Source organism: Mirounga angustirostris, unplaced genomic scaffold (genome assembly GCF_029215605.1).
Source record: "Mirounga angustirostris isolate CCGP_5_RB_7025 unplaced genomic scaffold, mMirAng1.0.hap1 SCAF_14, whole genome shotgun sequence".
NCBI classification, from domain to species: Eukaryota; Metazoa; Chordata; class Mammalia; order Carnivora; family Phocidae; genus Mirounga; species Mirounga angustirostris.
This window is the reverse complement of record NW_026991722.1, coordinates 61786610-61804595: the sequence shown is the minus strand read 5'-3', so window position 1 is coordinate 61804595 and position 17986 is coordinate 61786610. Positions and strand designations below refer to the sequence as shown.

Here is a 17986-nt window from a genome sequence, read left to right as displayed (position 1 = left end):
CTATTAAAAGGGGAACAAACAATGATCCACATGGCTTTCTGAGACCTGCGACAGAGCTGTGAGCAGGTCAGGCTGATGTGGGGGCTGGGCCGCTGCCGGGGCCTGCCAGAGACCATGGGCGACCAAGCACAAAGTTTCCCGGCAGAGGCCAAGTTCCCCATGTGCCTAGATTTCCATGGAGGCAGCTGCCTCTCTCTGGGAGCACGACCTGGGACACATGAGGACGGCTCCGGGTGTGAAATGAACCCTCAGGTCTGAAAGCAAGACTGGATGGGTCTCTCTGGCCACCAGGTCATCCCAGCCCTCAGCATGTCCCATCTCTCCCAGCAGGGACCTGGAGCCTCCTGGCCTCGCACAGGCACCATGCTCCTCAACACGGGCATGCTGCTCGGCCCCTGAGAGCGCCAGGCCAGGCCTCCCAGATGGCGGGGGCGCCCAGAGCTTACCGGCCTCGCCGACGAACACCTCCACGGGCGCGCTGCTGGGCTCTCGCTGATGATGTTGTAGGCCGTCAGGATGACCTCATAACACCGGTGTTTCTCAGAGCTACAGGTGGAAAGAGACAGGGGTCAGCTGGCCCGGGAACACCTCATTCTTCCCACTCCTTGAACATTTAGCTTTGCTGGGCCCTTGTAAGTCTTACCTTCCCTGGTGTCCTTGATGAAATCCCTTTTCCCAGACAACCTATCTCAAATGGCTCCTCCTCTGTGAATCCTCCCCTGATCTTCAGGGGTGCAAGACCCAAAGCCCAAGAGCACTCCATGGGCCACACCCTCTCTATTAACACCTGGGCTGCCACCCCTGTCCGGTCCACCCCAGTGGCTGTGCCTCTTGGAGGTGAGCCCCATCTCCCCTGGCCCTTCAGGGCATTTCCCAGCATGGCTTGCACGGACTGAACATGCACAACAGACCCTCTCCTGGGTGCTCAGGGCACGCCTATGTCAGGACAGGGAAGCGTCTCCCCTGGGACCTCAGCCGAAGCCGAAGGGGTTTTGAGCATCTTGGACACGGTGGCTGAGGATACCTCTGACTCCAGCTCCCAGTAGTAGATCCCATATTCCTGAAGAAGGCTGTTCAGGCTCTCGTCTGTTGGATGCTGCACATACATCAAGGTCAGCCCGCCCACGGGGTCTCGAGACCTCCGCTTCAAGTTGAATCAGCCAACTACGCTGGAGGAAGTCACTAATCCAAACAGGGGTTCTAGGTTGTTTACAGACAAAAAGGCAGGTGCCACATTCATGAAGAGGAGCACAGGGGCCCCCAGATAGAGGATCAGACCCCAAGAGCCCGGGTTTCCTGGTGCTGGTGTGTGGTACATGGACACTGAGCATTTTATACCGAATACTTGGTAGGACCCCAGGCTAAGGCGGGGACTACGGCCCAGGTAGCAGGTGGGCAAAGATGCTGCCCAATGCCTAGTGAAACCAAAACTCTAAGGGAACTATGCATGTGGGCTGGTTCTGCATCATCTACTGGCTGGCCACACCCTGTCACTGACAGCCACCCAGGTTCGTGGCACCCTCACTGGGGGCGGGGGGGGGGGGGCAGTGAGTGCTCTGCATGCCAGATCACCCCTATTCTGCCCTGACTCAGACCTAAGCTGGAAGCCCCGTGGTCCCTCCAATGTCAGGTGGCATAGGAAAGGCCTAGGGTAGGGCAGGTGCTTATCTGACGTTTTGAGACCCTGTGGAACGTGAATGGTGGTAGCCAGGCTGTGAATCTCAGAATTTAACCCACACCAGGATGCACACAGGGATGCCCAGCTCACATTCTCCCTCCCGTCAATTTGTTGGTTAATTAGTCTGGGGAGGGCTGCAGCAGCCAGAGTGCAGGCCAGGGGGCCAGGGGCTCTGGGTCCCGGGTCTCTGGAATACTCAGCAAATAAGGACAAGAACCGCTCAAGCTGCGACCAGACAGATGAACAAAGGGCACGCCCAGGACCCCTGGCTGCAGCAGGGTGGTGAAGCTTGTCCAGAGACAGGGATGCACGCTGAATTCCCCGTTATGCCTACATAGCCGCTGTCCATAGGACGCCGCCAGCATCTTAGGAAATGCTGTCCTGGTCCCAGAGTAGAGGCCACAGCTTTGTTGTAGGAAAACTCCTCTGTTGTGCATTGAACTGTGTCCTCCTAAAAGATACGTTGGTGTCCTTACCCCTGTTACCTGTGGAAGCCAGCTTATATGGGCACAGGGTTTTGCAGACTTTGCAGTTAAGAGCAAGTCACGGTGCAGTAGGAAGCACCCTAATCCAGGGACTGGTTTCTTTTTTGGAGGACAATTTGGTTTTATTTATCAAGGTTTTCAATGCATTTGCCTTTTAACCCAACAATTACAACTTCTAGAGATCTACCTGACATAAATGCATATATAGAGTCCTGGGTCCTACAAATACAAGCTAAACTTACCAATGCCCCCCAAACCCCAAAACAAAGTATCTAGGGGTCTTTTCAATGACACCTAAAGTCAAGAGGACCACCTTCAAGCTTGAAGGTGTCACTAATAGCAAAGCTGCTTGCAAATGTAACTGCAAAGTCTGGACAGATAAGCATGAGCAAGGTATTATAATAGCTAATTCACACGGCAAGCCCAAGTGTTCCACATGATCAGTTGCTGAACACGAAGAAAAGGCATAGTTTGAGAAGCAATTTAGAATCCAGCAATCATTTAACAAATACTGAGGCAATAAGGAGATCCAAACATCCTTAGAAGAGGAGAGAGATTGCACATACCCCTGGGAGGGCATCCTTTGAGCACAGAAGCAGAGACTGGAGCCATGTTTGCAATGTTGTGACTTGTAAGAAGAATATCTATTTAGCCATTCAGATGAGAAAACTTGTTTCTCATATACATGTCTTTGTCCAGAGTGACAAAGGTGTCGCATCATGTTAATGTCCTGGCTGGTCACCAGGACAACCAACCTTGTGATCAGAGGGTTGGAACTTTTGGTCCCGTCCATGACTTCTGAGGATGGCAGAGGGGCTGGAGGTTCAATCGATGGCCAATGGCCAATGCTTTCATCAGTCTAGCCTGTGGAATGAAGCCTCCACAAAAACCCTAGAGGACAGGTTCGGCCTGATGTGTGGAAGTAGAGAGAGCAAGGGGGTTGCAATGCCTGGAAGGTGGCCAGAACGTGGCAAGAGCTCAGTGCACACCGGCCTCTTTTCCCTTCTATCTTTGGTAGGTTTCGAATCGGCCCTTTGGATTGTTTTTCAAGCACTCTGGGTTCAACCCCTGCCTCACGTAGACCATCTGCTCTAGATCTTGTCCTAGGGTGATCACATTCTGGGATGCTGGCTCACACTCTGAGCGCAGCCATGGCACCAGCTCTGCCCCTGGAGGTCTGTGGACCATGGGGCCCTGCGGGTGCTTCCCAAGAAGCCACCAGGTGGGCTCCCGGGCAAAGAGAGGGGAAGGGTCTTGCCTAAAGTCACACATCTCCAAAACCTGGTGCTAGGCACTACCAGATGGGAAGCGGGACAGGTCATCTCTCCGAGCCCACCCGTCGGTCCTGCGTGCAAGTGCCTCCCTGTTGTCCTCTTCCCTCAGACCTCTGGGCCTGGCCCTGACCTCCACACCTGGACTTGGGGTGACCCTGGGGATGGAGCCCACTGAGGAGATTCCACAGCGAGGCTGAAAGGCAGGTCAGAGGCTCGCTGAGATGGGAACTCACAGAAGATTGGTGTGGGAAGAGGGGGTCTGGGGGGTGTGTGGAGGGTGTTCACATCACTGCCCCACAGCTGCGTCCCCGGCAACTGACTGAATCTGTCTGGGCCCCCACTTGTTCTGTAGAACTGGGGCTCACAGTGCTTTGTTCCCCAGGCTTTGGTGAGGATAAAGCAAGACAATGTACAATAAGCACCTCGCCAGTGTTTGGGACAGAAGCGGCGTCCATGAAGACAGATCTCCCGAGGACTGCTCCACAGGAAACTTTACTGAGCACCTGCTCAGCTGGGCACGTGGTTTTGAACATCAGAGACCAAGTGCCTGCCTTCAGGGAGCTGCCCTCCAACACGGTGACTCAGAGCCACCCTGGGCCAGTTACACAACCTCTCTGAGCCCAGTCTCCAGCATTAAACCGGGGACATTCCTGCCTGGCTGATAAACGTCAGGTTGTGTAGACATGTGACGGTACAGGGCCTGACCTGGAAGCCGTGGACCCTGCAAGTTCCCGGCTCCGTTTCCTGCCCAGCTCTCCTCCCCGTAGCACCACGACAGTGGACTTGGGCCTCGGGCCTTACCTCTCTTCTCAGTGGTGATGACGGGGCCCTCCAGCGGTTCGCCCAGCCCTGCCTCGTCTTGGCCGGCAGCCTGAAGATGTATGCCGACTCTGGGGCCAGCTCGGTGTCGTGAACTACCTCTCAAGGCACCCACCTCCACCGTGGTGAATGTGCTGGGGTTGCTCCTGGCCAGGTGGTAGGTGATCTGGTACCCTGCGGGGGGGACAGGAGGACCATGAGTCAGTGACATCACCCCCTCATGAACCCTGCACTCCTGCCACCCCGCCACCACCACTCCGCTTTCTTTCCCCGACATCCTTCCTCCTCTGCCGGCATCTGAGAGGGAAAGCACTGCCGCGGTGACAGATGCAGCCTCTGAGCGCTGGGCCCCCATGACACAATGGCCCCTCCTGAGGACCGCGGCTCCACAGCCAGGCCCGCAGCAGGGACGCAGGTCCTGCCTCCCATGGACCTCTCTGCTCCGCACTCTCCTCCCTTCTGTTCATCACAAACAGGCAGGAGCCAGTCTGGGTCCATCCAGCCAACTCCTAGTGGGCCTACAATCCTAGCACTGACCCAGAAAACCTTCCTCCAGCCCCTCAAATGGCACGGAGTGACTTCTCCTCTCTGTTCTGCTCACCATGTACTTGTTGACAGGCCACACGCCTTGATGGGAACCTGGGTCCCTGGACACCGGGACTGCATCTATCTTGGCCTCCCCCCAAAGCCCTTGCCTTGCCCAGGGCAGGCACTCAGGAAAGATGACATGAATGGAGGGGCAGGGTTTCAGGTCCCCGCCAACACTGGTGAAGGATTCTCTTCTCTCAGCAGGGCCTGATTTTCGGGTTTCACAATAATGACTTGGCCATTTTCAAACACAGACAGGGATCAAATGATCATTCTGTAATCCCCCCAGCAATGCAAAGCGGCTTGCAGGGGTGTGTCCCTACACTGGCTTCAGGCCCCTGCTGGTGAGATGATCTTGTTCCAGGTCTCACAATTTCACCCCAGGGCACCTGATCTACCCACAGCTCACAGCCAGATGCTATGGGTGTGACCGGGCTACCGTGCAAAGAGGGATGTTCTGTCTCATTCTATGACCTCCCCTAGCACAAGGTAAATCCCAACCACAAAATCACCATGTGAGGCACCGAGACTGCGTACCCCTTCATTTTTTAACACCAAGAGTAAGTACCAACTTAGGAAATTACCAGAGGTTCCTGAACATAGGATTCTCCCTAGAATTTTGTAAATGTAACAGGTTTCAGGCCACGCCATTTGTTCCATTTGGTGTTTTTGTGACGGGCACTGCCTAGGCCACAATGTGGGGCATTGACAGGTCCCCTGTGACAGGCGCCACGAACACAAGTGAGCAGTGGGAGGGAACGATGGCTATTGCAGAGCAGGTGCGTCCATGGGGCACAGCCTGGGGTCCCCCTCAGTCAGCAATCACATGGCCCTCCTGCTCCCATTCCCCAAGCTACTCACCTCATTCTCCCTGAGAATAGTCACACCAAGGCTATTCAAAACCACGATTTCTAGTTGGCTAACATATCACAACGGACACCACCAAAACAAAGGCTCAAAGGAACTATTGTGAAAAGTACACAGCAACAATTTGGACAACCTCAAAGAATCAGAGCTTTATTTATTCATATTTATGTTATAAGTTTTCATTTAAATTCTAGTTCCTTGTGGCACCTGATGGCTCAGTCGGTTGAGCGTCCAACTCTTGGTTCCGGCTTAGGCTGTGATCTCAGGGGCATGCGACCGAGCCCCAAGCCAGGCTCCAAGCTCAGCACGGAGTCTTCTTGAGACTCTCTCTCTCCTCCTCTCCCTCTGCCCGTCCTGCTCCTGCTGTCCACAGTCCCTCGCTCTCTCATATAAATAAAATCTTAGGGGCGCCTAGGTGGCTCAGTCATTAAGTGTCTGCCTTTGGCTCAGGTCATGATACCAGGGTCCTCGGATCGAACCCCACATGAGGCTCCCTGCTCAGCAGAAAGCCTGCTTCTCACTCCCCTAATCCCCCTGCTGGTGTTCCCTCTCTTGTTGTGTCTCTCTCTGTCAAATAAATAAAATCTTGAAAAAAAAAAAGTAAAAAAAAAAAAATCTTAAAAATAATAAATAAATTCGAATTAGTGACATACACAGTACAGTATTAGTTGCAGGAACAGAATTCAGTGATTCAACACTTACATAAAGCACCCAATGCTCATCGTATCAGCAATTTACAACCTCCCAAAAACCAAGTTCCAGGACCAGATTCCTTTACTGGTGAATTCTTCCATTCAGGGAAGAATTCATACCAATCCTTCTCAAACATTTCCAAAAAACAGAAGAGAAAGCTTCCAAAATCATTTCCTGAGGCCAACATTATCCTGATACCAAATCCAGACAAGGACCCCCCAAGAAAAGAAAATTACAGGCCAATATCCATGATGAACACAGAGGCAAAAATGTTCAACAAAATACTAGCAAACCAAGTTCACAAATATGCTGAAAGGATCATATGCTATGATCAAGCAGGATTTGTTCTAGGAATGCAAGGAGGGTTCACACGTGCACATCAACCCAAGTGATCCATCACGTTAACAAAATGAAGAATAAAAATCATGCTACCATCTCGAGAGATGCACAGAAAGCATTTGAAAAAACTCAACATCCATTTACGATCAATATTCTCAACAGCGTGAGTAGAGCAGGAACATACCTCAACATGATAAAGGCCATACAGGACAAGCCCACAGATAACATCACATCCAAGAGAGAAAAGTTTTAGCTGTTACTATTTCCTCTAAGATCCTCTACGTTAGGAACTTTCCTGGTCTTTCCTCGCCACTTTTATTCAACATAGTATCGGAAAACCTAGGCAGAGCAATTATGCAACAAAAATAAACAGAAGGCATCTAAATTGGAAAGGAAAAAGTAAAACTTTCACTATTTGCAGATGGCAGAGTATATAAGGAAAACCTTAAAGACTCCATGGAAAAACTGTTTGAACTAACAACCGAATTCAGTAAAGGTACAGGATGCAATATCAATATACAAAAACCTGTTGCATGTCTATACACTAATAACGAACTATCAGAAAAAGAAATTGGGAAGATCATCCCACGTGAAGTTGCATCAAAAAGAATAAAATACCCAGGAAGAAACTTCACCAAGAGGTGAAAGCTTATATACTGAAAACTACAAGACATTAAGGAAAGAAAACGAAGACAACACATGGAAATGGAAAGATATTCCATGCTCTTGGATTAGAAGAATTCATAGTGTTAAATTCTCCACACTTCCCAAACCACCTACAGATTCAATGCAATTCCTATCAAAATTGTAATTCTATTTTTCACAGAAATACAACAAAGGACCCAAAAATTTGTATGAAGCCACAAAAGACTCTGAATAGCCAGAGCAATCTAGAGAAAGAAGAACAACGCTAAAGGCATCACACTCACTGATTTCAGATTATTGCAAAGCTAGAGTATTCAAGACAATCTAGTGTTGGCAAAAAACCAGACACACACAGAGCACCAGAACAAAAGAGAGAGCCCAGAAGGAAACCCACATATCTAAGGTCCAGTACCTTACCACCAAGGAGCCAAGAATATACAAGGGGGAAAGAACAGTCTCTTTAATCAACAAGACTGGGAAAAGTGGACAGTCACATGCAGAACAATGAAACCACACCACTATCTTACACTACACACAAAAATTAACTCCAAATGCATTCAAGAATTGAATATAAGACCTGAAACCCTAAAACTCTTAACAGAAAACACAGGGAAAAGCCACTTGACGTAGGTCTTGGTAGTGATTTTTTAACCTGATACCAAAAGTAAAAACAATTTAAAAAGTGTGGGACGACATCAGACTAAAAATCTTCAAAACAGCAAAGGAAACCATCAACAAAATAAAAAAGCAACCTACAGTATGGGAAAACATTTGCAAATCATATATCTGATAAGGGGTTAATATCCAAAATACAAAAACTCATGCAACTCAACAGCAGAACAAAACAAAACAAAACAAAACCACAGGAAAAAAAAAAAACCCACAAGCAATCTAATTGAAAAATAGGGAGATCCAAATAGACATGTTTCTAAAGAAGAGCTACAGATGGTCAACGCACATGAAAAGATGCTCAACATCATTAATCATCACGGAAATGCAAATCAAAACCACAATGAGACACCACTTCACACCTGTTAGAATGGCCATTACCAAACAGACAAGAAATGACAAGTTTTGGTGAAGATGTAAAGAAGACGAAAACTCTTGTGCACTGTTAGTGGGAATATAAATTGGTGCAGCCACAAGGGGAAACAGTACAGATGATCCTCAAAAAAATTAAAAAGAGAACTCCTGTAAGATCCAGGAATTCCCCTTCTGAGTATTTATCCGAAGAAAATGAAAACATTAACTCAAAAAGGTATATACACCCCTGTGTTCACTGCAGGGTTATGTACAACAAGGAAACTAGAAACAACCTAAGTGCCCATGGGTGGATGAATGAATAAAGAAATTGTGGTAGATACACACGCTGGATACTACTCAGCCAGAATAAAGAATGAAATCTTTCCACTTGCACCATGGCTGGACCTTAAAGGCATTCTGCTAAGTCAAACAGGCCAGACAGAGAAAGAGTCCATCGTCTCTCATGGTTCATCTCCCCCTCCGATTCCCCCCCACTTCATTCTTCCCTATCCTGCTATTTTCTTCTTTTTTTTCTTTAACATATAATGTATTATTTGTTTCAGAGGTACAGATCTGTCATTCAACAGTCTTCACAATTCACAGCGCTCACCATAGCACATACCCTCCCCAATGTCTATCACCCAGCCGCCCCATCCCTCCCACCCCCCACCACTCCAGCAACCCTCAGTTTGTTTCCTGCAATTAAGAATTCCTCATATCAGTGAGGTCATATGATACATGTCTTTCTCTGATTGACTTATTTTGCTCAGCATAACACTCTCCAGTTCCATCCATGTTATTGTAAATGGCAAGATTTCATTCCTTTTGATGGCTGCATAATATTCCATTGTATATATACACCACTTCTTCTTTATCCATTCATCTGTCGACGGACATCTTGGCTCTTTCCAGTTTGGCTATCGTGCACATTGCTGCTATAAACATCTGGGTGCACGTACCCCTTCGGCTCCCTACATTTGTATCTTTGGGGTAAATACCTAGTAGTGCAATTGCTGGATCATATGGTAGCTCTATTTTCAACTATTTGAGAAACCTCCATACTGTTTTCCAGAGTGGTTGCACCAGCTTGCATTCCCACCAACAGTGTAGGAGGGTTCCCCTTTCTCTGCATCGCCACCAACATCTGTCATTTCCTGACTTGTTCATTTTAGCCATTCTGACTGGTGTGAGGTGATATCTCATTGAGGTTTTGATTTGCATTTCCCTGATGCCGAGCGATGTTGAGCACTTTTTCATGCGTCTCTTGGCCACTTGGGATGTCTTCTTTCGAAAAATGTTCATGTCTTCTGCCCATTTCTTGATCAGACCATTTGTTCTTTGGGTGTTGAGTTTGATAAGTTCTTTATAGATTTTGGATACTAGCCCTTTATCTGATATGTCATTTGCAAATATTCTCCCATTCTGTCACTTATCTTTTGGTTTTGCTGACTGTTTCTTTTGCTGTGCAAAAGCTTTTTATCTTGACGAGGTCCCAATAGTTCATTTTTGCCCTTGCTTCCCTTGCCTTTGACGATTTTTCTAGGAAGAAGTTGCTGCGGCTGAGGTCAAAGAGGTTGCTGCCTGTGTTCTCCTTTAGGATTTTGGTGAACTCCTGTCTCACATTGAGGTCTTTCAACCATTTGGAGTCTATTTTTGTGTGTGGTATAAGGAAATGGTCCAGGTTCATTCTTCTGCATGTGGCTGTCCAATTTTCCCAACACCATTTGTTGAACAGACTTTTTGCCATTGGACATTCATTCCTGCTTTGTTGAAGATGAGTTGACCACAGAGTTGAGGCTCCATTTCTGGGCTCTCTATTCTGTTCCATTGACCTATGTATCTGTTTTTGTGCCAGTACCATACTGTCTTGATGATGACAGCTTTGTAATAGAGCTGGAAGTCTGGAATTGTGATGCCGCCAGCTTTGCTCTTCTTTTTCAACATTCCTCTGGCTATTCAGGGTCTTTGCTGGTTCCATACAAATTTTAGGATTATTTGTTCCATTTCTTTGAAAAAAGTGGATGGTATTTTGATGGGGATTGCATTGAATGTGTAGATTGCTCTAGGTAGCATTGACATCTTCACAATATTTGTTCTTCCAATCCATGAGCATGGAACATTTTTCCATTTCTTTGTGTCTTCCTCAATTTCTTTCATGAGTATTTTATATTTTTCTGAGTACAGATCCTTTGCCTCTTTGGTTAGATTTATTCCTAGGTATTTTATGGTTTTGGGTGCAATTGTGAATGGGATTAACTCCTTCATTTCTGTTTCTTCTGTCTTGTTGGTGTATAGGAATGCCACTGATCTCTGTGCATTGATTTTATATCCTGCCACTTTGCTGAATTCCTGTGTGAATTCAGGCAGTTTTGGGGTAGATACATAAAGTATCATATCATCTGCAAAGAGTGAGAGTTTGACTTCTTCTTTGCCAATTTGGATACCTTTGATTTCTTTTTGTTGTCTGATTGGTGTGGCTAGGACTTCTAATACTATGTTGAATAGCAGTGGTGATAGTGGACATCCCTGCTGTGTTCCAGACCATACAGGTAAAGCTCTCAGTTTTTCCCCATTGAGAATGATATTCGCTGTGGGTTTTACATAGATGGCTTTTATGATACTGAGGTATGTACCCTCTATGCCTATACTCTGAAGAGTTTTGATCAAGAAAGGATGCTGTACTTGTCAAATGTTTTTTCTGCATCTATTGAGAGGATCATATGGTTCTTGTTCTTTCTTTTGTTAATGTATTGTATCACATTGATCGATTTGCGGATGTTGAACCAACCTTGCAGTCCAGGGATAAATCCCACTTGGTCATGGTGAATAATCCTTTTAAAGTACTGTTGGATCCTATTGGCTAGTATTTTGGTGAGAATTTTTGCATCCATGTTCATCAAGGATATTGGTCTGTAATTCTCCTTTTTGATGGGGTCTTTGGTTTGGGGATCAAGGTAATGCTGGCCTCATAAAATGAGTTTGGAAGTTTTCCTTCCATTTCTATTTTTTGGAACAGTTTCAAAAGAATAGGTATTAATCCTTCTTTAAATGTTTGGTAGAATTCCCCTGGGAAGCCATCTGGCCCTGGGCTTTTGTTTGTTGGGAGATTTTTGATGACTGCTTCAATTTCCTTAGCGGTTATAGGTCTGTTCAGGTTTTCTATTTCTTCCTGGTTCAGTTTTGGTAGTTGATACATCTCTAGGAATGCATCCATTTCTTCCAGGTTATCGAATTTGCTGGCATAGAGTTGCTCATAATATGTTCTTATAATTGTATTTCTTTGGTGTTGGTTGTGATCTCTCCTCTTTCATTCATGATTTTGTTGATTTGGGTCATTTCTCTTCTCTTTTTGGTAAGTCTGGCCAGGGGTTTATCAATCTTGTTAATTCTTTCAAAGAACCAGCTCCTAGTTTCGTTGATCTGTTCTACTGTTCTTTTAGTTTCTATTTCATTGATTTCTGCTCTGATCTTTATGATTTCTCTTCTCCTGCTGCGTTTAGGCTTTATTTGCTGTTCTTTCTCCAGCTCCTTTAGATGTAGGGTTAAGCTGTGTACTTGAGACCTTTCTTGTTTCTTGAGAAAGGCTTGTATTGCTATATACTTTCCTCTTAGGACCACCTTTGCTGCATCCCAAAGATTTTGAACAGTTGCGTTTTCATTTTCATTGGTTTCCATGAATTTAATTCTTCTTTGATTTCCTGGTTGACCCATTCGTTCTTTAGTAGGATGCTCTTTAGCCTCCACGTATTTGAGTTCTTTCCAACTTTCCTCTTGTGATTGAGTTCTAGTTTCAAAGCATTGTGGTCTGAAAATAGGCAGGGAATGATCCCATTCTTTTGGTACCGGCTGAGACCTGATTTGTGACCTAAGATGTGATCTATTCTGGAGAATGTTCCACAGGCACTAGAGATGAATGTGTATTCCACTGCTTTGGGATGGAACGTTCTGAATACATCTGTGAAGTCCATTTTTTCCAGTGTGTCATTGAAAGTCTTTATTTCCTTGTTCATCTTTTGCTTAGATGATCTGTCCATTTCAGTGAGGGGGGGTATTTAAGTCCCCTATTACTGTATTGTTGTCAATGTGTTTCTTTTCTTTTGTTATTAATTGGCTTACATAAGTGGCTACTCCCATGTTAGGGGCATAGATATTTATAATTGTTAGATCTTCTTGTTGGATACAGACCCTTTAAGTATGATATAGAGTCCTTCCTCATCTATTATTTCACTCTTTGGATTAAAATCTGATTTGTGGGGTTTAAGGATTCTTTTAGTGTCCAGCTTTCTTTTAGTGTCCGTTAGCATGGTAAATGGTTTTCCACCCCCTCACTTTCAATCTGGGGGTGTCTTTGGGTCTAAAATGAGTCTCTTGCAGACAGCATATCGATGGGTCTTGTTTTTTTATCCAATCTGATACCTGTGTCTTTTGATTGGGGCATTTAGCCCATTTACATTCAGGGTAACTATTGAAAGACAGGAATTTAGTGCCATTGTGTTGCCTGTAAGGTGACTGTTACTGTATATTGTCTGTGTTCCTTTCTGGTCTATGTCACTTTTAGGCTCTCTCTTTGCGTAGAGGACCCCTTTCAATATTTCTTGTAGAGCTGGTTTTGTGTTTGCAAGTTCCTTTAGGTTTTGTTTGTCCTGGAAGCTTTTTATCTCTCCTATTTTCAATGACAGCCTAGCTGGATCTAGTATTCTTGGCTGCATATTTTTCTCATTTAGTGCTCTGAATATATCATGCCTGTCCTTTCTGGCCTGCCAGGTCTCTGTGGATAGGTCTGTTGCCAATCTAATGTTTCTACCATTGTAGGTTACATGTCTCTTCTCCCGAGCTGTGCTCAGGATTTTCTCTTTGTCTCTGAGACTCGTAAGGTTTACTCTTAGATGTTGGGGTGTTGATTTATTTTTATTGATTTTGAGAGGGGTTCTCTATGCCTCCTGGATTTTGATGGCTGTTTCAAATAAGAAAAAAAGAGAAGACAGTTGAAAAGAAATTAACCTTGAAAGACTAAAAAATCATGGTAAAAAGGCCATGAATTCTATGTGCTGTATTCCCCTAGCGGTGGAGTTCTGCCATTCTCCTTGTTCGGCAAACTTGGTCTTGGCTGGCTGTTCTTGCTGATCTTCTGGGGGAGGGGCCTGTTGTCGTGGTTTCCAAATGTCTTTGCCGGAGGCGGAATTGCCCCTACCCTTGCCCAGTCCGGGCTAAGTAATCTGCTCGGGTTTGCTCTCGGGAGCTTTTGTTCCCTGTAAGCTTTCCGTGCAGCTTTGGAGGACAAGAGTGAAAATGGCGGCCTCCCAATCTCCGCTACGTAGGAGCCAAGAACTCGGGGCCCCGCTCCTCAGTGCATCCCCAGAGAAAAGTAGTCAATCACTCCCATCTCCCTGGTCTCCGGCCTCACTCCATGCTCACCTGGCCTGTGACCAAGCGTTTCTATCTCTGGCACACGACCCCATGTGGAGTCTCCAAACCCAGCAGATCCCTGTGGTGCGCTCCCGCACCGCTCCCCCCAGGGGAGGAAGGGGAGTCTCCCCGGATCTGCTGCTTGTTTGGGTCCCTGCTGGAGAAGCAGTGGCCCGACTGTGCCACAGATCACGGTTTATGGCAACCCTGAGCTGAGAGCCCACTGCTCGGCTCCATCTCTGCAGCCGGCCTCCCCGTTCCAATACCTGGGAGCTCTACCGCACTCAGGCACCCCTCATTCTTCCTGTGACCCTGAGGGTCCTGAGACCACACTATCCTGTGAGGGTTCCACCCCCTGCTTAGCCACTGGAGCAACGCCCCTCAGCAGAGCCGACTTCTGAAAGTTCAGATTTTGTGCTCCGTGGCTCTATCACTTGCCAGAAGCCGCCGACGGAGGTCCCCTCCCCCGCCCCACCATCTATCCTCCCGAATATCACCATGGATTCACTTCTCCGCACATCCTACCTTCCAGAAAGTGGTCGCTTTTCTGTTCAGAGAGCTGTTGCTATTCTTTTCTTCGATCTCCTGTTGAGTCCGTAGGTGTTCAGAATGGTTTGATCCCTATTCAGCTGAATTCCTGGGACCAGACCTGTAAGAGACTCTCGATGATAGAAAACAAACTGAGCATTGATAGAGGCAAGGTGCACAGGGGATGGACTCTCTGGGTGATGGGGATTAAGGAAGGCACGTGTTATGATGTGCACTGGTTGTTGTACGCAAATGATGAATCACTGAATTCTCCTGAAACCAATATTGCACTGTATGTTACATAACTAGAATTTAAATGAAACTTTGAAAAGAAAAAAAAAATCTGAAAAGAAAATACATTTACAGCAATAGCTGTATTTACTGAAAAAAAAGCATGTCTTAACTGGACCACACAGTTCAAACCCACGTGGGCCATGGGTCAACTGTAGTACTGAAAATCCTAATCAGAGCAATTACATAAGAAAAATAAATAAATAAAAGGAATCCAAATTAGAAAGGAAGAAGACCACTATTTTCAGATGACATAATATTATATGTAAAATAACGTAAAAACAACACCAAAAAGTATTAAAATATACTCAGTAAAGTTGCAGGATAAAAGATACATAAAAATCTATTGCATTTTATACACTAAAAATGAACTGTCAGAAAAATAAATTTAAAAAACAATCATAGTAACAACGGCATCAAAAAAAAATAATAATAAAGTACTTAAGGATAAATTTTCCCAAGGAGGTGAAAGCTGATACACGGAAATCTACAAGACATTAAGGAAAGAAACTGAAGACAGGGCACCTGGGTGGCTCAGCCGGTTAAGCGTCTGCCTTCGGCTCAGGTCATGATCCCAGGGTCCTGGGATCGAGCCCCACATCGGGCTCCCTGCTCCACAGGAAGCCTGCTTCTCCCTCTCCCACTCCCCCTGCTCATGTTCCCTCTCTTGCTGTGTCTCTCTCTGTCAAATAAATAAATAAAATCTTTTAAAAAAAAACTGAAGACAACACAAGAAAATGGACATTCCATGCTCATGGATCAGAAAAATTAAGTGTTAAAATGTCTATACTACCCAAAGCCATCTAGAGATTCAGTACAATTCTTATCAAAATTTCAAACACATTTTTAAAAGACATAAAGCACAGAATCTTTCATAATTGCATGGAACCACAAAAGACTCTGAATAGCAAAAGCAATCTTAAGAAAGAACAAAGCTGGAAGCATCAGGCTCCTTAGTTTCAAACTCTATTACAAACCTACAGTAATTGCTGGCATACTGGCATAAACACAGACACACAGATCCCCAGCCCAGAAGAGAGAGCCCAGAAGGAAACCCACACATCTATGGCCCAGTACCTTATGACCACAGAGCCAAGAAAATACAGGGAGGAAAGAACAGTCTCTTTAATCAAGGGTACTGGGAAAACTGGACAGCCCCATGCAAAAGAATGAAACTGCACCACTATCTTACATTATACTCAAAAATTAACTCCAAATGCACTCAAGAGTTGAATATAAGACCTGAAACCCTAAAACTCTTAGCAGAAAACATAGGGAAAAGCTGCTCAACATAGGTCCTGGTAGTGATTTTTGTGGCTCACACTCCAGAAGCAAAGGCAACAAAAGCAAAAATAAGAAAGTGCATCTACATCAAACTCAACAAAGAAAATCACCAACAAAATAAATAGGCAACCTACTACCTCAGAGAAAAGATTTGCAGATCATAGATCTGAAAAAGGTTACTATCCAATATATAGAAAGAACTCTTACAATTCAATAACACCAACAAAAACAATGTGATTAAGAAGTGGAAGGATTATCCAAATGGACATTATCCAGAGAAGACATCCATAGAGCCAACAGGTAGATGAAAAGGTGCTCAACATCATGAATCATCAGGGAAATGCAAATCAAAACCACAATGGCATACCACCTCACACTGGTTAGAAGCGCTAGTATCAAAAAGATGAGAAATAAAAAACGTTACCGAGGATGTGGGGGAAAGGGAACCCAGGTGCACTGTTGGTGGGAACCTAAGTAGGTGCATCCACTGTGGAAAACAGTATGCAGACTCCTCAAAACATTAAAACTAGAACGACCCTACAATCCAGCAATTTCTCTCCTGCCATTTAGCCAAAGAAAACAAAAATACCTATTTGAAAAGATGTATGAACGCCCATGTTCACTGTAGCATTATTCATAACAGCTAAGATAAGAGGACAACCTACGTGTCCATGGAGGGATGAATCGATAAGGAAGATGTGGTGCATGTAGACACTGCAATACTCTTCAGCCGTAACAAAAAATGAAATCTTTCTTTTTTGCAACAACATGGACGGACCCTGAGGGCATGATGCTAAGTGAAAGAAGTCAAAGACAAATACTGTATGATCTCACTTTTATACGGAATCTAAAAAACCACCGCCGTTACATCTGTGCCCCTTGTTAAGCACTGCAAGTGAATAAAGACAACAACGGTAACAGAAATAGAGAATACTTATCCCTCTGTATTCCTCTGTTAGGCCCTGTTCTAAGCTGTAAGGTGCAGAGCCAAGCATGGAGGCATGAGGGTTTCAGATACGCCCCAATCATGGAGAGCTTGGAAGCACAGGGTTTGGAGCTGCAAAGACAAGGGCTTGAAATCTGGTTCCAAGCATTATCTGCGTCTCTAAGACTCAGAGGCCTATCAGGATCCTAGCCCACTGAGATGTGCAAACTGATAAAGGGTGTAGAATGCTTAGCCAGCGCCAGGCACAGAGCAGCTCCTCAATTAACTCATGATGATAATCATGAGGATGGCAATCACGGTGTTCCTTCCCCAGCACTAACGATAACAATAACCAATATTTGTATAATACTAATCCCAAACGCTGGTACTGCGCTTATCCCATGCCAGGAACCATGGTCTACACTGACTTTGGAAATGGATCCTATTTACTAATTCAGTAAATCCTCCAAACAAGCCTATATAGGTACTATTTGCAGGTCCAGCTGTCAAAGGAGAATTCTGAGGCACAGAGATTACATACCTTGCCCAAGATCACGCAGCTGGAAGTGCAATAATAGGAATGACAACCTGTTCCATGAACCAGTCTAGACAAAGCCTGTTACCTATGTTGAATCTACACCATAACCCTAAGGTTTTGCTGTTCTGCCCACTTTACAGATGGAAAGACTGAGGCTCAGGCCCAGGGCCGAGGCCAAACTCACCTGGCCTCCCCGATGCAAGGAAACACGACTTGGCAGTCCACCTCAGGCTCGGCCTCCGGGTCCTCTGCTGCCCCCTCCATTGCCGGCGGATACCAGGCTGAGGGGCACCTTCTCCTCGGAGCCGCAGCTTGCCAGGGTTCCAACGACGCTGTTGCCACCGGCTCTCCCTGATTCCACACCTACCGCCGCTGGCGCTGGCTGCGGTACACGGGCGCCCACTAATGCACCACATACCGATGCGGCCGCTGCCACTGGCCCTACCCCCGCCGCTGCCACCACTGACACCCGCTGCCGACCGCCCATGCCGCTGCCCCAGCTGCCACCCTCTGCCACCCGCTGGCTGCTGGCAATGGTTGCCCAGCGCTGACGCTGCCCCTACCGCCCTGGCCTGCTGCCCCCACCAGCTGCGGCTGCCCCTG

At 46.2% G+C, this 17986-nt stretch overlaps 1 long non-coding RNA gene across 1 annotated transcript; it reads right to left on the bottom strand.

The window, feature by feature from the left end:
• Positions 1-292: 292 nt before the first annotated feature.
• Positions 293-17753, bottom strand: LOC135362524 (uncharacterized). Its single transcript, XR_010407344.1, has 5 exons — positions 17568-17753; positions 14343-14466; positions 4239-4430; positions 1025-1200; positions 293-546 (listed from the first exon to the last, which is right to left on the bottom strand). It is a non-coding gene; the product is annotated as an uncharacterized LOC135362524 (long non-coding RNA).
• Positions 17754-17986: the final 233 nt, after the last annotated feature.